Source organism: Pelophylax lessonae (assembly GCF_965119305.1).
Source record: "Pelophylax lessonae genome assembly, chromosome: 3".
NCBI classification, from domain to species: Eukaryota; Metazoa; Chordata; class Amphibia; order Anura; family Ranidae; genus Pelophylax; species Pelophylax lessonae.
Window position 1 is genome coordinate 32,889,333 of NC_138770.1, and position 7,170 is coordinate 32,896,502.

General features: G+C 44.3%; 1 protein-coding gene across 1 annotated transcript in view; it reads right to left on the reverse strand.

The window, feature by feature from the left end:
- Nucleotides 1-7,170, reverse strand: part of LOC309550274 (uncharacterized protein) — a gene marked incomplete at both ends in the record, with an annotated part of 1,476,097 nt that overhangs the window by 1,066,136 nt on the left and 402,791 nt on the right.

A 7,170-nucleotide genomic window follows, 5' to 3' on the forward strand; every position in this document is an offset into this window, starting at 1 on the left:
TGAGTACCTCGGCTCTGCCTGATGAGGGCGCTACAGGAGAGCTGGAGGAAGTTTTGCTGCTCATCCTACTTATGTGATTTCACCGGGGGACTGCAATCTGATTCTCAGTGTTATGCGTTCCTCTGTTTCTGTTCCTCCAGCAAACAAACGGAAGGAGGACATTTTCTTTATGTAATTAAAGATTATAAATAGAAAATAATATCTTATTACCTCCTCTGCTGCCACTTCTCCTCTCTTCTTCCTCCCGACTCACCTCTGAAATTCCTTTCTATATCTGACATCACTTCCTCTGTGGACCTACATCACTTCCTGTCAGTGTCACTTCCTGTCTTTACCTCATCACTTCCTGTCTGTGCATTCCATCTGAGAGAAATCAGGTCACCACCTTGTGGACCATATTGGGATTTTTGTACTTAGCGTACTTACGGTGATTGTAGGCGTATTTGTTCCTCGCAGCAAAACAGTTGAGTACTCTCGGTGATGTTTTGGTCTAACAGGTAACTTTTCAGGACTGGCCTTAAGGGTGTTCTCCTTTCCGAACAGTATCAGTATTTCTTGCAAGAAAACTACTTAGAACCCCCAACATTATACAATCTTTTTTTTAGCGGAGGCCCAAGAGAAAGAAATGGGGAAAGTTGCAATTTTTTATGTCACACGGTATTTGCGCAGCGATTTTGCAAACTCAATTTTTTGGGGGGAAAATACATTTTAATTCATTAAAAAAACACGATACACAATTTTTGTATAATGTGAAAGATCATGTTATGCCGAGTAAATGGATACCTAACATGTCATGCTTTAAAATTGCGTACACTCGTAGACAAATTACGTTTCTTAAAAATCTCCATAGTTGACCTTTAAAAAGCCTTCACAGGTGACCTGTTTAGAGTTACACAGAAGATCTAGCACTAGAATATTTGCTCTCGCTCTAATGTTTACATATGCCTGCACAACTAACTTATGTGTTCGCTTCTACGTGCGAGCACGGAGGGACAGGGGCTCTTTACATTTTTTTTCTTGTTTTTTTTTGTTACTTTTTATCTTACTCTGTCCCTTTTTTTTTCCCATCACTTTTATTTCTAATACAAGGAATGTAAACATCCCTTGTAATAGAAATAAGGATGACAGGTCCTCTTTATGGAGACATCTGGGTGTCAAAAAGACCCCAAATCTCTTCTTAAACTTTAAAAGCAAAAGATAAAAAAAAATTACTTCTAGCCTGGATCAGAACTGACGTCATGATGTTGCTCTGTTCCTCCAAGGCCATTGGGGTGATCAAAGAGTATCTACACTTTGATCGTCTATGGGAGCAGCCAGCCACACCATCCGATCGTTTCTTAGGCGAACCGATGAAAACGGTAAGCCCAAACAGGCAGAAGAGGGGGGTATGTCCCTTCCCGCTGCTTCAGAAAGCTCATAAGCCGCTCAGAATGGTTTCATGAGAAAGCCAGCCACCGGCTGGAAAAAACAATTTCGGGGTTATGGCATATAGCTTTGGCCATAACCCCAGTAAACCACAATGTATATATACGTATTGTGGTCAGCAGGTATCAGTTCGTTGTTCCCAAAAAATGCGTATTCAGGTTGGGGAGCGCCTGGAGATGAAAACTAACTGTGCAGATTTGAATAAACTTGAATAATTCCCATCCTACAGGTGTAGGCCATTTATGTACCTACCAGAGCCTAGCCCAAAAAAACCCCCTGAGATGGCGTCCTCCCCATCCTGCCTTGTTGCTAGGTTGTTGCTAAGATAATCCCTGCCATTACTGCTTACCCTCACTATTACAAGAGGGAGGTCTCTACGATGCAAATCCTGCAACTGTGTGATCCAACTTCCTTTTCGTAGAAGCTCTGAGCTCAGAGCTGCTGTGACGGAGGAGATAGCAAATTGCGCTTGAACCTGAATCATAGATGGCCCCATTTTTCCCAACTGACGAGGCCCTTTCTCCTCCGATTGGCCAGAGTACGCCCCCTCCCTAAAGTCTGAAGGACAGTAAACTGACTCATTGTTTAGAAAGTATGGAGACCCCCTGATCTAGAAGAACACTACTATGAGCTCCAGAAATCTCATGCAGAAGCAAAAAGTTGGGTGACCCTTGGACTGAGGAGCCTGAGCCTAGGAACAGAGAGTTTTAAGATTCTCTTGGGGAAGAAAAACTCTTGCTTGAGCTGTGTTTAGAATGAGTCTCCGATATTGTAAGTGATGAGTTGGTTCCAGTATTGAGTTCTGAAGGTTCAGGACCAGTTGAACCTTTGCAATGTCAGGACAGTTCTAGCTATGCTGTCAGCCATAACCTAAGCTAATGGAGGTGTTCCAGATATCCCACAATGGGGATACCCTGGGAGCACAGCAAGGCTAGCCCTGGGGGCCAGCGCCTTGGTGAACACTCAAAGTGCAGAAGAGATGATGAACAAGAGAAGCTGAAGGCCCACAGCAAAGGGGGAGAATTGCTGGTGCATCAGAAAAACAGGAACATTCAAGTATCCATCCTTGATGTCCACAGAGTTTAGAAAGTCTCATTGATTATATAAGTATTGGCAGGAAGTGTTAGATAAGCGAAATTCTGTATATGATATTGTGCTGACTCTGTATCCCGTTCTATTTCTTCTGGGGTACGTAGATTCTCCACATTGGATCATGACCAGGTAGAGGCTATTATGAGATCACTATTTTTACAGTGAGGAAAAAAAGTATTTGGTCCCCTGCTGATTTTGTACATTTGTCCATTGACAAAAAAATGATCAGTCTAAAATTTTAATGGTCGGTTTATTTTACCAGTGAGAGACAGAATAACAACAAAGATATCTAGAAAAATGCATTTCAAAAAAGTTATAAATTGATTTGCATTTTAATGAGTGATATACTGTAAGTATTTGACCCCTTTGCAAAACATGACTTGGTACTTGGTGGCAAAACCCTTGTTGGCAATCACAGAGGTCAGACGTTTCTTGTAGTTGGCCACCAGGTTTGCAAACATCTTAGGAGGGATTTTGTCCCACTCCTCTTTGCAGATCCTCTCCAAGTCATTAAGGTTTCGAGGCTGACGTTTGGTAACTTGAACCTTCAGCTCCCTCCATATATTTTCTATGGGATTAAGATCTGGAGACTGGCTAGGCCACTCCAGGACCTTAATGTGCTTTTTGAGCCACTCCTTTGTTGCCTTGGCCGTGTGTTTTGGGTCATTCTTATGCTGGAAGACCCATCCATGACCCATTCTCAATGCCCTGGCTGAGGCAGGGCCGGATTAAGAGCATCATGGGCTTGGTGCTGAGGATTTTGAAGGGCCTTAAGGGCCGTGCCTTGCCATGCACCCAGAGGAGGAAGGGTGCAGCCATGCATGCCTAATTCAACATGGGATGCTGTCTCTGAAGCCCATAAACACATCCATGCATCGCCAACTGTCCCTCCTTGTCCGGCCTTCACGCTGTGTGGGGAGGTTCTGAGGGTGCTGCCTGGGGAAGCGAGCATAGAAGCCAGACTTCTGTGTTTACAAGTGACAGAAGAGCGGTAACAGTGAATATGGCCAACCCGGGGGCCTATATAAAAGGTAGGGGCCTGGAGCTGCAGCTCCAATAGCCCCTACGTTAATCTGGCCCTGGGCTGAGGGAAGGAGGTTCTCACCCAAGATGTGATGGTACATGGCCCTTTGATGCGATGAAGTGTCCTGTCCCCTTAGCAGAAAAACAACCCCAAAGCATAATGTGTCCACCTCCCTGTTTGACGGTGTGAATGGTGTTCCTGGGGTCATAGGCAGCATTCCTCCTCCTCTGACATGGTGAGTTGAGTTGATGCCAAAGAGTTTGATTTTGGTCTCATCTGACCACAAATCTTTCACCCAGTTCTCCTCTGAATTGTTCATTAGCAAACTTCAATTAACACAGGCGTCCTGGCTTGTAGAATAGCTGGAGGACTCCTAGTAGTGTGTGGTAATTGCTAGACTGTTCACCAACCCTTAGAGTGCACCAGATTGTATGTATGATTTGTATCTGCCTGTGTGTGGTCAGCCAGCTGGATTGGAGTGAAGTCTCCCTCTAGTGGTGACCAAAGGCAGTGCAGGCTGTGAAAGTATCGCAGCCAATCTAATTACTCAGTAGGAATTTTCTTTATTCTGTCATCCCCTTATACTCCCCAGTCACGGTTTACCACGTCTCGGTTAGCTAGTCGCTGTGGGCGTGGTCAAATCGTGACACGCATGTACCCAAATAAAATTGATGTCCTTTTTCCCCACAAATAGAGTGTTCTTTTGGTGGTATTTGATCACCTCTGCGATTTTCATTTTTTATGCTATAAACCGAGAAAAAAAAGATGATTTTGACAAAAAAAACAATATTTTTTCATTTCTGCCATAAAAATTCAATAAAAAAAATGTAAAAAATCAAATTTCTTCATCAATTTAGGCCAATTTGTATTCTGCTACATATTTTTGGTAAAAGAAAACCCCAATAAGTGTTTATTCATTTGTTTGCGCAAAAGTTATATCCTCTACAAACTATGGGATATTTTTATAGAATTTTATCTTTTTAATATTTTCTAGTAATGGCGGCGATCAGCGATTTATAGCGGGACTGCGACATTGAGGTGGACAAATTGCACAGCTAAATGATGCTTTTTTTGGGACCAGTGCCACCAATACAGTGATCAGTGTTAAAAAAAATATGCACTGTTACTGTACTAATGACAATGGCAGGGAAGGAGGTTAACATCAGGGGGGGGGTCAAAGGGTTAAATGTGTTCCTAGGGAGTGCTTACTCATTGTGGGGAGGTGCTTTAACTGTGGGAATGTAGAGATCCGTGTTCCTGCCTAGCAGAAACACACAGGAAGCTCGGGTTGCCACCTTTTCTTCAAGCCAAACCCGAACACTTTAGCCACGCACTGCAAAATCTTATTTTTAAAGAGGAACCCTGTGCACTCTGATGTAAAGGGGAACTCTAACGTAAGGGGGTTTCTACTCACCAAACCTCCCACTTACATCAGAGTCTCCAGAATTTCCCCTTTTATTTGGGTTCCCAAAGCCCCCCTTACATCAGAGTCCACAGAGCACCCCTTAAATCTTACCTTAGTGTACTTACTCACTTGGAGGCATCAGATAGAATGGAGAGAGGGCAGAGACTTCAATCATAGACATTGGATGGTGAGCTCACTCACTTGAGGATGGAGGCTTAGGCATCAAAGCCTTTAATCCACCCTGTATCTGCCGGTTGCTGAGCTTCAAACTTCCAGCCCACACATCCCTTTCCTGAAGCACATAACGCCAGGGATTGGAGTGTGGGTGGGCAGACAGAGGGGTAGGGGTGGGAGGAAGAGGAGTAGAACAAGCCCTTTCTTCTCTCCGGTCTGTGTATGGGGGTGGGGCCGGTGTGTACATCTATGCACTCAGTGGTTGTGGTACTTGGTTATTCCGGGAGCCACAGTCCATTCTGAATATTGTGTCTGGATTTCAGGTGGCCTGAAACCCAAACACATGACTCAAAACCTGAACTGTCCAGGTGAATCCTAGATAGGTGGTAACCCTACAGGAAGCACCAGCAAAGTGTAGTATCCTATTTAAAGGGTTTTAATAGCGATGGATTAAAAACACTCACATGAGGTAAAATATACAAGTGCTTATCTGGTGTCAGAGTCTATGGATCCTCCTAGAACCATTCTGCAGGACCGCTGTCCTCTGTTCCGTCTGCTGGGCACAGAGATGGCTGGCTCTGGAGCCTGGAGGAGCCCCTAGAAGCCACGTTAACCAGTGTGGAAGGCACAGGGAATGTGCCAGCACCGGAAGGATAGAAGGTACCAGACGAGAAGAGAAGCAAGGCTTTCCTCTTGGTCTATACAGAGCCAGTCACAAGGACAGCAGCCTTAGGTGGTCCCGTGCATTCCTTTATTGTACCCCCTAACCAAAGACCAGTGACATTTTATGAATTACCCTCTACCCTGATGATTGGTAGTTTTAGATATTTATTGCTGGCTGCACTATATATAATCTCTGTGCGCCAGTATCTCCTTCCTCCATTAGCAGAAATGCAGGATCTCCGTCTTCCCTACTAAGAGAATGGCGATCTGCCTTGTTTACATCGGCAGACCACTGTTATGCCTCACTCGGGAACGATTGCCGGGTGCCGGTGGACATCATGTTCGCTGGACCCACTAATTGGCTCTCGCTGTGTCCAGCGGGAGCTGAGCACCAGCAGCATGCGTTGACACCCAAGACCCGGAAATGCAGATGATGTAGAGGTACGTGACTCTGCACTGAATGGCCACCCTGCCGAAGTACATGTGTGTGGGTGGCCCAAAAAAAGTTTCTCTGATCAAGAGAGAGGCTATGACCTGGTGGATTACATGCGGAACTCCTGGGCCCAGCTGAGGACATTTAGGGCCTTAAGATTGAAGATGTGGTGGATGTCTCCTTTTGGTTTGGGAACTGTGGACAGAGAAGAACTCCTGGAACTCTTCTGGCCTTAGCTCAGTGAGATAAAGTTTGGAAGACTAATGTCATAGACAGGCTGCCAAAAAGTTTAGGGCTTTAGAAAGGGCCTCCAATGGCTGTCAATGTGGTGCCTTCTCCACTCTCCATCTCACTAATAAAACCCCAATGGATGACTCTCTATGAACTGATCACATTCCAATCACCGATCATCTAATCATTGGTAAAAAAGAAGACTCAGCACAGAATATTGTATGAAGAGTTTTTATTGGACAAGATCATTAATAATCATACATTGGTTGGACCAATAAAAAGCCGGCTACTTCAATAAATCAAAAAGGAGCAACAACATGAAGCAACCAATAAAAAAGGTTCACCAGTGAAAGATAAATCCTGATTGGCTGCTGTGGGTTAATGCATGTTACAGTGATCTTTTTACATCCAGTAGGTTAGATCTATATACATATTTATAAGTAAAACACAAAAAGAATGTATTGTCAGAATTGTTTGTCTGCTGCCCCATGTATTGTCATGAATGCCCACTTGTTGCCCTCATGTATTACCAACAGGTGCGCACACCGTGGTGAACAAGCACGATATTACGTGTGAAACGCGTCCACCTTTCTGTATCCCGTATTGACTGTCTGCAATAAATATCATCGCTATAACCTGTTGGAGTGCCACCATTTTCATTGGTTTTATGCCCCATATATTGTCAGGATTGCCCACTTATTATCCCATGTATTGTGCGGATTG